At 44.6% G+C, this 13,154-nt stretch overlaps 1 pseudogene; it reads left to right on the plus strand.

The window, feature by feature from the left end:
• The first annotated feature begins 253 nt into the window (after positions 1-253).
• Positions 254-1,065, plus strand: LOC133048507 (large ribosomal subunit protein uL30-like; annotated as a pseudogene).
• The last annotated feature ends 12,089 nt before the right edge of the window (positions 1,066-13,154 follow it).

Raw genomic sequence — 13,154 nt, forward strand, 5'->3', positions numbered from 1 at the left:
GAGAGGATAGGTTCCAGCTCAAGCAGAGGGGGAAAATCTGCCCCTGCTCTGCCTTTATGTTGTATTCAGGCCCTCAGAGAATTGGGTGACGCCCACCCTCATCAGAGAGTGATCTTCTTTACTCAGTCTGCTGATTGAGATGCTAATCTCTTCCAGAGATACTCTCACAATCACACCCAGAAATAATGCTTTACCAGCTATTTGGGCAACATTTAGCCCAGTCAAGTTGGCCCATAAAATTACTTATCACAGCTCTTTCCCGGCTGGAACCATGGAGGGTGCAGAAGAGAAGAAAAAGAAGGTTCCTGCTGTGCCAGAAACCCTTAAGAAAAAGCGAAAGAATTTCACAGAGCTTAAGATCAAGCGCCTGAGAAAGAAGTTTGCCCAAAAGATGCTTCGAAAGACAAGGAGGAAGCTTATCTATGAAAAAGCTAAGCATCACCACAAGGAACACAGGCAGATGTACAGAGCTGAAATTTGAATGGCTAGGATGGCACGAAAAGCCGGCAACTTCTATGTACCCGCGGAACCCAAATTGGCGTTTGTCATCAGGTATCAACAGTGTGAGCCCAAAGGTTCAAAAGGTTCAAAAGGTGCTGCAGCTCCTTCTCCTCTGGCAGATCTTCAACGGCACCTTTGTGAAGCTCAACAAGGCATCAATTAACATGCTGAGAACTGTGGAGCCATACATTGCATGAGGGTACCCAAATCTGAAGTCTGTAAATGAACTGATCTACAAGTGTGGTTATAGCAAAATCAACAAAAAGTGAATTGCCCTGAAAGGTAATGCATTGCTTGCTCGATCTCTTGGGAAATACAGAATCATCTGCATGGAGGATTGATTCATGAGATCTATACTGTTGGAAAATGTTTCAAAGAAGCAAACAACTTCCTGTGGCCCTTTAAATTGTCTTCTCCACGAGGTGGAATCAAGAAAAAGACCACCCATTTTGTAGAAGGTGGAGATGCTGGCAACAAGGAAGACCAGATCAACAGGCTTATTAGAAGGATGAACTAAGGTATCTACCAGGATTATTTTTGTAATCTGGTCAGTTAAGAAACAATTGAAACAAATTGAAAAAAAAATTACTTATCACATATGCATACTTACATAACACATACAAAGCATTGCAATAACTGTTGAGTGAATGAACCAATGGATGGATCATAAACCAGTCATCCTCAGAGTGTCCAAACCAGGCAGACTGAAAAAATGGTAGGAGTGGAATACAAAGGAAAATTGTTATTGTAAGGCAACAAAGATTTAAAGAAGAAGGAAAGAAGGTAGAAGGGAAGCCTGCTGAGAGAAGCCAAGCTGAGGGACTGGGTTATGGGGGAAAGGGGCTAAGACTAAACCAGGCAGAACAGTGGGCAGCAGCAGTGGCTAAGAAAGTCTAATAGCAAAACAACAGCTGTGCCGCAGACCATCACCAGCAAAGGCTTCAGCACTATACAGAGGGACAGCGCCATGCCTGCCTGAGATGCAAAGCCTGAGGGGGCCCCCCTGGGTCACCTGTTGCCTACCACACAGTCCTCCCTTGCCTAGACACCTTCAGCACTGGATGGGATGCTCACTCTCAGCATCAGTTATGCATTGACCCCTACATGGTGTGTCTTTTCTTCTCTATTGAAAGCATTCGTAATCTCTGAACCATTCTTCATGGGACAATGGCCAAACCATCCACCCTCTCCACCCTCTAGTCACCCACATCCACAACAGTTTCCAATTTGTCAAGATCCACTTTGCAAGGTGTTGTCTGAAACAGCACCCATTGCACCAGAGGTGTCTGAAGCTCAGTGCAGTGGGACAACTGTGACATTGGGAATTGTGATGGTGTGACCTCAAAGACTTTTGAAACCAACCAAGCTGCCAGCTGACTGGGAGCCAGGGAGGACTTTGAACCCCACCTGCTTTGACAGGAGAGGTTCCAGCAGATGCTCCTGTATTTCATTGTGTGACAAATGAATGCAGTGTGGGAGAAGAGGAAAATAGAACCAAGAAAAGGGCACGAACCCTTCTGGGCGGCCCTAACAGATGGGCGTACATAATGAGATAACACAGTTTCCAATCTTGGGGCCAGCTGCTGAGGCATGACTGCTTCCTTAATGGAAAAAGAAGAAATTCTCCTTGAAATGAAAAATACAAGGCAGACAAATGTGCCCAAAGAGAGCTGCAGGATTGAATGCCCCCTCAGAGCTCTTCAGGGAACCAGAAAGTTCTAGTGAAAATACCACTGCAGGTGGAACCAATTCCTTGTTACCTGCTCAGACTGGGTGAAAAACAGATCTTGAGTGTTCTGTGCACACCTTCCATGGGCACAGGGCACCTGCATCTCCAATTGATGTCATTTGGGATGGTTTTCCCCTCAGAGCTATTCTTTCCCCAAATTTCTGTTGCCAGAAAAATAACTAGAGAGCTCTCTGGTCTCCACCCCCTCCCCTTCCTGGGACATCTTTTAAAATGAATCCATAAAAGTATATCTTTAAAAGGACTTGCTCCATTTTCATCATGTGGATAATTGATTTGTTACAACTCACAAAAGAGCATTTGTCATTTCTAAACAACCAACAGCAAGACGTGTTTCTTCCTCCGGAGCTGAGTGTGGAGACACTTGACTTATCGCTGCCGTTAAATTGAAGTGTTTGGCTGATTATTTGGTATTTCAGAATTCCTTATAAATCACCGCCTTCTTTTGGTGATTACAATTTTAAGAAGAGGCACTTGATTTATAGGCGACATCAGGGAGGATGGGGAAGGAAGAGGGGGAGGGAGGGGGAGGGAAAGGCCAGGAGGTACAGCAGAGACAAGAGGCTCAGTGAAGATACAATTGGAAACATCTGTTTGATACATCACCCCCCACTTTCTCTACAAACTGCAGCCCTGGAATATGCCTACATCTGGGAAATTTTTATTATCCAAACTTTGGCAGATAGATAAAACAAGAAGGAGGTGGTGGAGGGGAGAGCAAGAGGGACGGGTGTCCATGGCTGTTTCCAATTTTGGATGTGCCAGTCCACTCAGGGTTCTGCCCCCCTCCCCAGCTTGGGGTAGCAGGGAGCGGAGTTCTAAAGTGAAATTCATCCTACCGTGCTACATGAACAAGCCATGAGATCTAGGTCCACAGTCACGGTAAAAACGAGAGGGCTGGCTCCAGCTGGACACAGCTGGATTCTGAGATGTAACAGAGCGGCAAATAACTTCTTCGGCTCCAGTGAGTCCATCAATCAAACACGTTTATTGACAGCCAAAAGGAGGCAGACCACTGCAGCAGGTGTTTAAGAGGCCCCCAGAAATGATTAGATGTGATGCCCACCCTGGATAAACTTACAGCCTAACTGGGAAGACCTGAGTGGCATGCCAGTTGTCCACATCAAGTTAAAAAAAAAGACAAATTAAATATGTCATAGGGTAGCTACGTATAAGTGTCTCCTGGTTCATAATGACCCTCATAGCTGGAAGTAAGTGTCTGAAGTTTCTTCCCAGGGAACTAAGGCCTCTGCTCTGACAATTAAGAGGTCCACTTTGCATTTTAAACACCCCAGGAGAAGGACCCTGACTGGTGAGATATGTTCAGTGGTAGATTTTTTTAATTGGGGCATGCACACATGCCCCAGTGTCCAGGCTGGTGAGAGACTAAAAGTAGTGTTACAGAGGATATATCAAGAAAATGGAGCATTCTGCCAGGAAAAGAGAAGGGATATGAGAGCTCATGCGTGTCTGAAAAGTTGTCATGGGAAGGAGGAAGCAGATTTATTTTGTAATCACTCTAGAGAGAAGAGTGAGTATCACTGGTAAAAAGCTGCAAAGAAGCAGATTTTAGTTCAACATCATCTAGCAATTAGAGTTCTGTGGGTATGAAGAGGTGGCAGCCCATGAGCTCTCCGCCATAGGAGGTATGAAGGGACAGTCTGGGTCCCATGTTAGAGCCACTGTTCAGAGAATTCTGCATTTGGCAGGAAGTGAAGTTAGATGCAATTTAAGTCCCTTGTCATTGTAAGAGTATATGATTCTATGACTTGAATTCACATTAGAGTGGGAATGGTTAATAGATTCTTTCCAGAATGTATACTCTATTAAAACCAGAGGAGAGCTTATAAAAAGTGATGAATATGTTGATGGAATTGTATGTGCCCCTAATAGGAGAAATGGGCTTAGAAATAGATAATGATTACGAGTGCTCCAGTCAACGCTAACCTTGGTATCCTAAATTGGAGAGGGAATAACACATAGGGAGTAAGAAGAAACACACTGGCATCAGAAAGGGGTCATCAGCTTTGGCTCTAGCACTTAATAGCTGTGTGGCTTTGGAAAACTTACTTAACCTTTCTGAGCTTCTTATTTCCTTACTGGTCAAGTGAAGGTCTAACAGCATCACTCTCATAGAGACTTTGTTAAGATTCAGTGAGATAATTTATGCAAAGAATTAGCACAATGCCCAACTCAAAGCAAGGATTCAATCACTATAAGCTATTAAGAATAGTACTGCACTTTCTTAAGATGCACAGTTTTATATATTTTAATGTTGCTGAAATCAAAACATGTCTTATTCACACTAAATGTATTATTTTTCTCCCAGTATACTCAGGCATGGGTGCACATATGCACACACACATATGTGTGTGCAGGCATACATGCACACAGATATTCTTAAATGTACAGTGCACGTTGCAAATGGCACCATCTTAGAATCAAGGGGTCTGTGTCCTCCTCCATGCAGCCTTTCATGGTTACCAGCCTGAATTGTTGGTGGGAAAATAAGCAATAAAGTCTGCAAAACCTAGCCCCCAGCCACACTTGTTTCTTCCACACCCTGTGCAGGGACCCCATTCAGAATTTGGCAAACAATATAGGCTACCATTTACCCTGCTCTTCCTGTGTGCTTGGTTGTGGTTCAGTACCAGACGGCTGCATATACATCAGCCCATTTAATCCTCCTGTCAGCCGTGTGAGGGTGGCACACACCCCCACCTGGACACTGAGGCTCCCATGTCTCAGAGGCCAGCCCAAAGCATATGGTTAATTCATGGAGCACTGAGTTTACGAGCCAGGTCTACTTGACTTCACTGGCCAGGCTATCTCCCAGGATGTTGTAAGAAAGGTGGGAATTACAGCTCTTCTTCACTTCTGGGTTTTTAACTCCCAGCCAAAGACCTAGTATATGGATTTTAACAAACAGTGATTCTCTGGGGGACTTGGGATGGGGGGATGTGGGCATGTGGGGATGTGGGCATGTGGGGAAAGGGAATGGTATCGTCTCCATGTCTCAGCCTCCATGGACCTTCCTTGGAGCTCTTGAAGGTGCCTGTGTTTACGTGCACACACACACACACACACATACAATGCAACCATCTGAGAGAATGGCCTGCAGTGAGGGTGGGCCTCACTGGAATAAGGATGCTGGCTGTTTCCCAACCATCTCCTAGGACAGCATGTACTTCTTCAGCAAACCTCCCAATCCAAGGACTTCCAGCCTCGCAGGCCTGGAAACAGAATCTTGTCAGTCCCCAGAGGACCAGGACTCAGGAATACCGACTCAGAGCCACACTCACAGGAGACTGGTATCTAGACCAGTTGTTGGTGTATTCATTTGCAGAGAGAGCTCTGAGTGCCGTGTGGCCCAGCATGAGTGGGCCTGTCTAGGCTTCGTGTCCCTGGAGACAGCCAAGTTCCAGCATGTGGTTGCATGAGGGGGGAGTCAGGGCCCGGGCAGGGTGGGGGAAGGAGGAGGAAGGAGGGAAGGGAGGATGGGAGGGGGGAGTGTTGGGAGAAAGGCCAGATGGAGGAGCAGACTCAGCACAGGCCTAGTCCTTCTCCCTCCCCCTGCATATGACCTTGCCACTTTGCCCCTTCAGCCCCTGTGTAGGGGTTCCAGAGGCTGACAGCTCTCCTCCGGAAATCTACCTCTTTACAGGGGTTACAGGCCCCACACCTGGCTGCCTCTCTGAGAAGTGCTGGCCCTGCTCCACCTGCTCACTGCCCCCCTGCCCGTACCTGGAGGCCACCCTCATCTGGAAGGGCAAGTGGGCATCACTCAACAATCAGACTCTGCAGGACAGAGAATGGGGTGCTTGGCTTGAGGGTCTTGGCCTGTTTCCCACTTCTGCTCCAGTGCTGGGTGAGCCCAAGCTGCAAGGTCCCCTGACCCCTCCCACCAGAGGAGTGTTTTGCATGCAGAAAGCTCCTTCCTTCCCATTGTTCACTGGCAAAGCATCCAAAATAAGGAGGATTGCAATGAGAAAAAATAAAACTACGGCTTTAAGATTTCCTGGCATAATTCAAAGGAAGATTATGCTAAGTGTGGAGAAAAATATCTTTTCATCAAAGAAGCATCTTTAGAATTTTCCACATCATTTAAACCTCTGTGGTGATTTAAAAGTGTATTTATTTTAAAAAAATAAATATGATAATAATAAGACTACCATTCTAAAAACACACAAAACAAGTCTAAGCAAATGCCTGGGAAGCTGCTCAAGATGTCTTTTAATGGGTCCTTTTCATGGGAAATGTGTAGGTGCCATAATAAAATGATTAGAGGATAGCAGGTCTGTTCAACAAATACACTTTGAGCACCTACTAGATGCCAGGCCCTGTGCCAAGCACTTATTAATACAATATAGAGATAACGAAGACCTGGCCCCTGGCCTCAGGCAGTTCCTAGTCTACCAGAGTCACAGCCTGACACCAGCAACTACAGCATGGTGAAGGCACTGGCGCCTTTGACACACACAGGCAGCAATTCCAGAGCTCAGTTTCTAGCTCTGTAAGTCAGCTGGGAATGTCACCAAAGCCCACTGGGCCTCACTTTCCTGACACCGAAAATGAGGAGAGTAATAATGATCTGAAGTATGCAAAGGGCCCAGAACAGTGTCTGCTGCACACAGGATGTGCTGGCCGCTATTGTAGAGGGGACACCCAGTCTAGCTCCCATCCTCTAACCCATCTCCACCAAGGGCAAGGTTTGGGGAAGTCTTGCTGAGCTGTGTTGTCAAGGATTGGGCAGTTGACCAAGTGGAGAAGGCGGAAGGAAGAGGGAATAGCATGGGAGAAGCAGGGGTGTTAAAGGATCTCTGTCACGGGACTTCTTGGTGGTTCAGTGTTGTGAATCTGCCTTCCCATGCAGGGGACCCATGGTTTCTATCCCTGGTCAGGGAAATAAGAGTCCACATGCTGTGGGTCAACTAAGCCCATCCACCACAACTACAGAAAGCCCACAGACCACAAGGAGGAGCCCATGCGCCATAGTGAAGACCCAGCACAAACAAAATAAAGAAACTAAAAATTAAAAAATAAAAGATCCCCATCACAGAGATGGTGGGTAATGAGATTTGGAGTGGGGAGTAGTAGATAAGACAGAGGGGGACAAAGGGGTCAGCTCCTAGGAATCTACATCGAGCTTGAATGATTATGTTTGTGTATTGAAAGCTGTGGAAGGGTTATAAACAGAAGAACAAAGTGATCAGATTTGTAACCCAGAATAGGGCTTTATATGGGAAAAGCCTGGAAGTAGGATCAGCTAAGAGAAATCTGGTGGGATCTTCCTCCTAAAAAAGGATGACACAAACTACGGTAGGATGGATCAAGAGAAGGAATCAAAAGGTTTTGGGATTTCCAGTTTAAGATGGTGGACTGGATACACACATCTTTGTCTGTGTTCCTACCTGAAATTCCACTGAAACACCAGTATATAATTTTTTTTAACATATAAACCCAAAAGGTAAAGAGGATAGATAAAGAGTCAATGGCAATAAACTTCTGGAAACCTGAAAGCAGACAACTAGTTGGTAATCAACAAACAAACCCAAGGGAACTGGATTTTAGCCTGACGGTAAGCAAAACCAAGAACCACTCAACCTGAATCAGAGAAGACTCCATAGGCCCAGGCATTGGCAGCACCGGGATTTCTGCAAATGAGGAAGAGCAAGGCTTAGATGGAAAGCCTGAGTGCATGTCTGTTTATGGAGCAGTTAGGCACCCAACCCCAAACCAGATGACTGTCTCTCCCCACTGGAACATCACCTCCAGCCTCTAGGACAGCATTGTGCATAGAAATAGTGTAAGCCACGTGTAAAATTTAAAATTTTCTAGCGTCCTCATTTTTTTAAAAAGCCACATCAACTTTACTAATGTTGTCTATTTAACCTAATGCATTTCTAAAATATTATCATTAGAAGAGATCTTTGAATTTCTTCTTCTCGGCATACAATGTGTATTTTACACTCAAATGCACATCAATTCGAATGTTAAGTTTTCATTGGAATACTTGATCTGTGTTTAGATTTCATAAATCTACAATTTAAAAAGTACAGCCACATACCCAAATTGTCCCAAAAGGTGTAAAAGTTTCCCAGTACCAAACAAAGTATGTGAGTTATCAATAAATTAATTTAAATTAGAAAATGTAATCCCTCAGTTACATGAGCCACATTTCAAGTGCCAATAGCACCATATGGCTGGAGGCTACTGTGGTGGACAGAACACATCTAGGATCTCTGGACCAAGGACACCAAGTCCAGTTAATATTAGGACCACCATGCTACAAACAAAGGATTTAAAAGACTGTTTGTCAGTATGCTAGATGTTGAGACTTACAATCTTCTTCTCCAAATGGACTCCAATGATTGCTATTAAGTCAGGCAGGAGACTGGAAGATTCTCCTGCAGGAAATCTGACCAGTCCAGCAGGAAGATCCAAAACCTGTGATATCAAGGAATCCAACTAAACAGTCGAGCAAAATTGCCCTACATTGTGACCCAGGGTTGGTAAGTCCCACTCATGAACAGATAAACACATGCAGACAAACAAGGACTCCCAAATACGTGAGGAATGCCTCTACCCTGAGACAGACTGAAGTACATGGGAGAAAGCAGCTTTAGGAAAGAGTGTTGGAAAAAGAAAACATCTAGATATCTAATGATAACAACCCTAGAGAAGCATGTGAAGATTTTGAAACCATTAAATTAAAGCAGTAAGTAAAGGAAATGCTCAGTTGCTCAGTCGTGTCCGACTCTACAACCCTTTGGACTGTAGCCCTCCAGGCTCCTCTATCCCTGGGATTTCTCAGGCAAGAATACTGGAGTGGGTTGCCATTTCCTCCTCCAGGGGATCTTCCCAACCCAGGGATCAAACCCGAGTCTCCTGCACCCCCTGCATTGCCGGCAGATTCTTTACCTGCTGAGCCATCTGACACTGTTGAAAAGTAAGTTTGAGAAAACAAACAACAGAAAAGAGCTCTTGAAAATTAGTGGACACCCGTGAGGAGAAGTGATCGCTTCAACACAAGAGCTAGAAGAGAAAACTGAGTAAATCTCTCAGAGGTTACAGCATAAAGGTAGGGGATAAAAAATGAGAAAGAGGTGATTCAAAACTTAGAGGATTCATTCAGAAGCTCCAGTAGCTGAAAAGTAGAATTCTAGACATAAAGAGGAGAAAGTGATAGGAGGAAACATTTTTAAAAGCTTTTTTCAAGAAAATATCCTGAAGCTGAAGGAAGTAAATTTCACAATAAACAGGCCCATCGAGTACCCAGCACAATTGATAAAAATAGTCACTCCAAGGCATAGAAGGGAAATTTCAGAACCCTGGGGCCAAACAAAATACCCCAAAAGTTTTCAGAGAAGGGTTTTAAAAAAAGATTACAGTAATGCATCAAAATATGATTGACATGAAATTTCCCACAGGTAAGTCAGAAATCTAGAAGAAAACTAAGCAATGCCATTAAAATACTGAGGGAAAATAATTTTCAACTCAGAATTCGATACTTATTCAAAATATCAAATAGGTGTAAAAGCAGAATAAACACACTTAAAGACTTACCAAGTTTAAAATGCAATTGCCTCTCATGAACTCTTTCTCAGAAAGTTACTAGAGGATACACTCTACCAAAATGAGGAAGTAAACGAAGAAAGAAGATGACGTGAGATCCAACAGGGGACCTGGTACAAGTGAGAGGCCCAGGGACTCTTAGGACACAGTGAAGAGTGATTGAGTGTGATCTCTGTGCAGCAGGCAGAGAGGTCAGCATGCCAGCTTGGAGTTGGTCAGAAACTTCATAAGCAACTTCTTCCAGAAGACATTGATGGAACAGACAAGAAGACAGGAGTACAGTCATTTTGGAAAAGGACCAGGGAATAGCCTTGGGCAAAACAGGCCTTGAGAGCCTAAGAACAAAGGCCCTGTGGCCTGAGTCCCAGAGATGAAAAGCCAGGCTCACAGGAATAAAAGATTCACCTTACCTCTGTTACACTAGTAAACCTAGTTCAGCTCAACTGTACATTTTAACTTTATCTGTTTCTATGCTTTCTTGCAGAAAATTCTCATGCATTTCTTGCCCCTCATAGAAGCGCTCCCAATTCCTGATAGCCACCATGGAGCCTCCTGCTGCTGATCAAAGAAGTTCAATGACTTCTGGAAACTCTCAGCGACCATGAGACAAACCCTCCCTTTTGTTTTGCAACTCGCGTCTTCTACTCAGCGAGCTGGCACTTTTTTTTTCACCTTCTCCCTCACTGCTGCTGCTAAGTTGCTTCAGTCTTGTCTGACTCTGTGTGATCCTATGGGCTGCAGCCTGCCAGGCTCTTCTGTCCATGCAATTCTCTAGGCAAGATTACTAGAGTGGGTTGCCATGCCCTCCTCCAGGGGATCTTCCCAACCCAGGGATCGAACCCAGGTCTTCTGCATTGCAGGCAGACTCTTTACCGCTGAGCCACCAGGGAAGCCCTACCTTCTCCTTTATGCACAAGCAATCTCTTTTAATAAGAAGCTCTGCTTGCCTAAGCAACTTGTGGAAGTGATACTCATTTCTATGGTATTGCTGTTCAAGAATCTGGAAAGTGCCCAGTAACAGAACCACCTTATATATCTGAATATACTGAGAGGAGATGTAGACCTCTGGGAGAGTGCTTAGGGGTTGAGTTAGTGATGAGTACAAAGAAAAGTATGGGAAAAAATTTAATGGAAGATAATTATAAATTCCACAGAGATCAAAAAACTTGTACAAGAAAGGACAAGTAATAACTAGGCTGCAAATAAAAATTACCTAGTCATAACCTTGATTAAACTGAAATTATCATGTGACTATAAAGGGAGGATGGGGGATTTGCAGAAGTATGTGGTGTGTACATGAGGAGATAAGGGTGGGGAAAAAAAACCTAATTTCTTCTCATAGAGGAAGCAACAGATGAAACTAAAATGAACTACCAGGGAGTAGCAGCATGAATAGAAATTTACGTGGTTTAGTCACTAAATCATGTCCGACTCTTGCGACCCCATTGACTATAGCCCACCAGGCTCCTCTGTCCAAGGGATTCTCCAGGCAAGAATACTGGAGTGGGTTGCCATTTCCTTCTCCAGGGGACCTTCACGACCCAGGAATCGAACCTGGGTCTCCTGGATTACAGGCAGATTCTTTACCAATTGAGCTACTTCAGAGCTGGAGGTAAATACCAAAATAACCACAAAAGGAGAGGTGACTGGACACAGTGGAGTGACCTGGGGTGGGGACAACAGTACTTTTTAAGGGACTTGTATAATTACCTGAATCTTTAAACTATGGTCATTTTGAATGTTAATAAAAATTAAAACTTTAAACAAGAAAACTAGTTAGACACCAAGATTGACAGAGTTCCCTAATTGCAAGGAGGAAAAAGGACGCAGAGAGTTTTAGTCAGCTTGCACTGCCATAAAAAATACTATAGACTGGGTGTTTTAACCAACAGGAACTTAATGTTGGCAGCTCTGGAGACTGAAAGCTTCAAATCAAGATCCCTGAGGGTCAGTTCCTGGGGAAGGCTCTCTTCCTGGTTTGCAGATGGCCAGCTTCTCACTGTGTCTTCACATGTCCTCTTCTTATAAGGCCACGGTCCTACCTGATTAGGGCCCCACTCTTATGCCCTCATTTAACCTTAATTACATTCTAAAGATCCCACTTCCAGACCCAGACATACTGGGGGTTAGCTTTCAACATCTGAATTTGTAGGGGAGCACAATTCAGTCCATAGCAAAGAGTCAGCATTGACTGTGTTCTGTTTGAATAACAAATGGATGGGATGTCACAACACAGATATAAAGCATAGGTGGAAGAAGGGGACAGATGGTCAGTCAGTTGGTAATGACAAGTTCCAGCGCAGGCAAAGTCCAAAGAGCTGAGAGGAACCATCCTATTGGTGATTGTACATAAGAGTCCAGAGCTCAAGGTTCAGGTCAGAACTGGAGACAGTAGTTCATTACAGATAGTAGTTAAAACCAAAGATATTCTGGAAATGGTGTGGGGTCAAGAGGAAAGAAAAGGCAAACTCAGACCCCTAAAGACCACCAACACTTAGGTATCAGTGGATCTCTTGAAGAGGAGACCCTAAGGAAACTGAGGATGTGATCAACAGTCAAACAAGCCAGAGATATCCAAGTAGATAAGGTTTGAAAACTGTGTACTTGGTTTGATGGCAAGGACATTGGTAGGTCACCCAGAGCAGACTGGATGGGGTGATGGGGACAGAAGCCATGCTACCCTAAGCTGAAGAGCAAACAGGAAATGAGTGGATGGGGCATGAGAAAATAGTAGAGCACTTTTTCCAGTTTTTGGCTGAGGAGGAAAAGAGAGAGTTAGGGTGAAGGGATGACTTCAAACACAGTGGTCATCTGCTTAAGGAGGGAAAGCCAAGAGGCAGAGAGGATATGGAAGAAACAAGTGGTAACTGAAAGAGTAGGGCTCTGGTGTATATGAGAGTGGAAGAGGCACAAAGCCATGGTGATGGATGAGTCTTAGGAGGAGCACACCTCTTTAGGATTGGGAGAGAGTAGAAGAGAAGGAGAAAGAGGATAAAAGGTAAAATATGGAGGCTGGGTCACCCCCACAGTTCAATTTCTCTTGAGTTCTTCTCCCAGTAGTTGCTGAGTGGAACACCTGGTCACCCTCCATGTTGTTTTGTTCTCCGGCCACATCCATTCTTTCCCTGCCTCACTTCTTTGCGCTCCAGCCGTCTTGTCCGTTTCCTTTCCTGGACCCACTTGCCTGGCATTAACGTGGTATTTGCTGAAGGACTTCCCTGATGGTCCATTGGTTAAGACTGCACTTCCAAAGGAGGGGGCACAGGTTCAGTCCTTGGTCAGGGAACTAAGATCCCACATGCCACAAGGAGTGGACATAAAACAAAGATAA

The sequence above is a fragment of the Dama dama genome, chromosome 1, assembly GCF_033118175.1.
Source record: "Dama dama isolate Ldn47 chromosome 1, ASM3311817v1, whole genome shotgun sequence".
In the NCBI taxonomy this organism is placed as follows: Eukaryota; Metazoa; Chordata; class Mammalia; order Artiodactyla; family Cervidae; genus Dama; species Dama dama.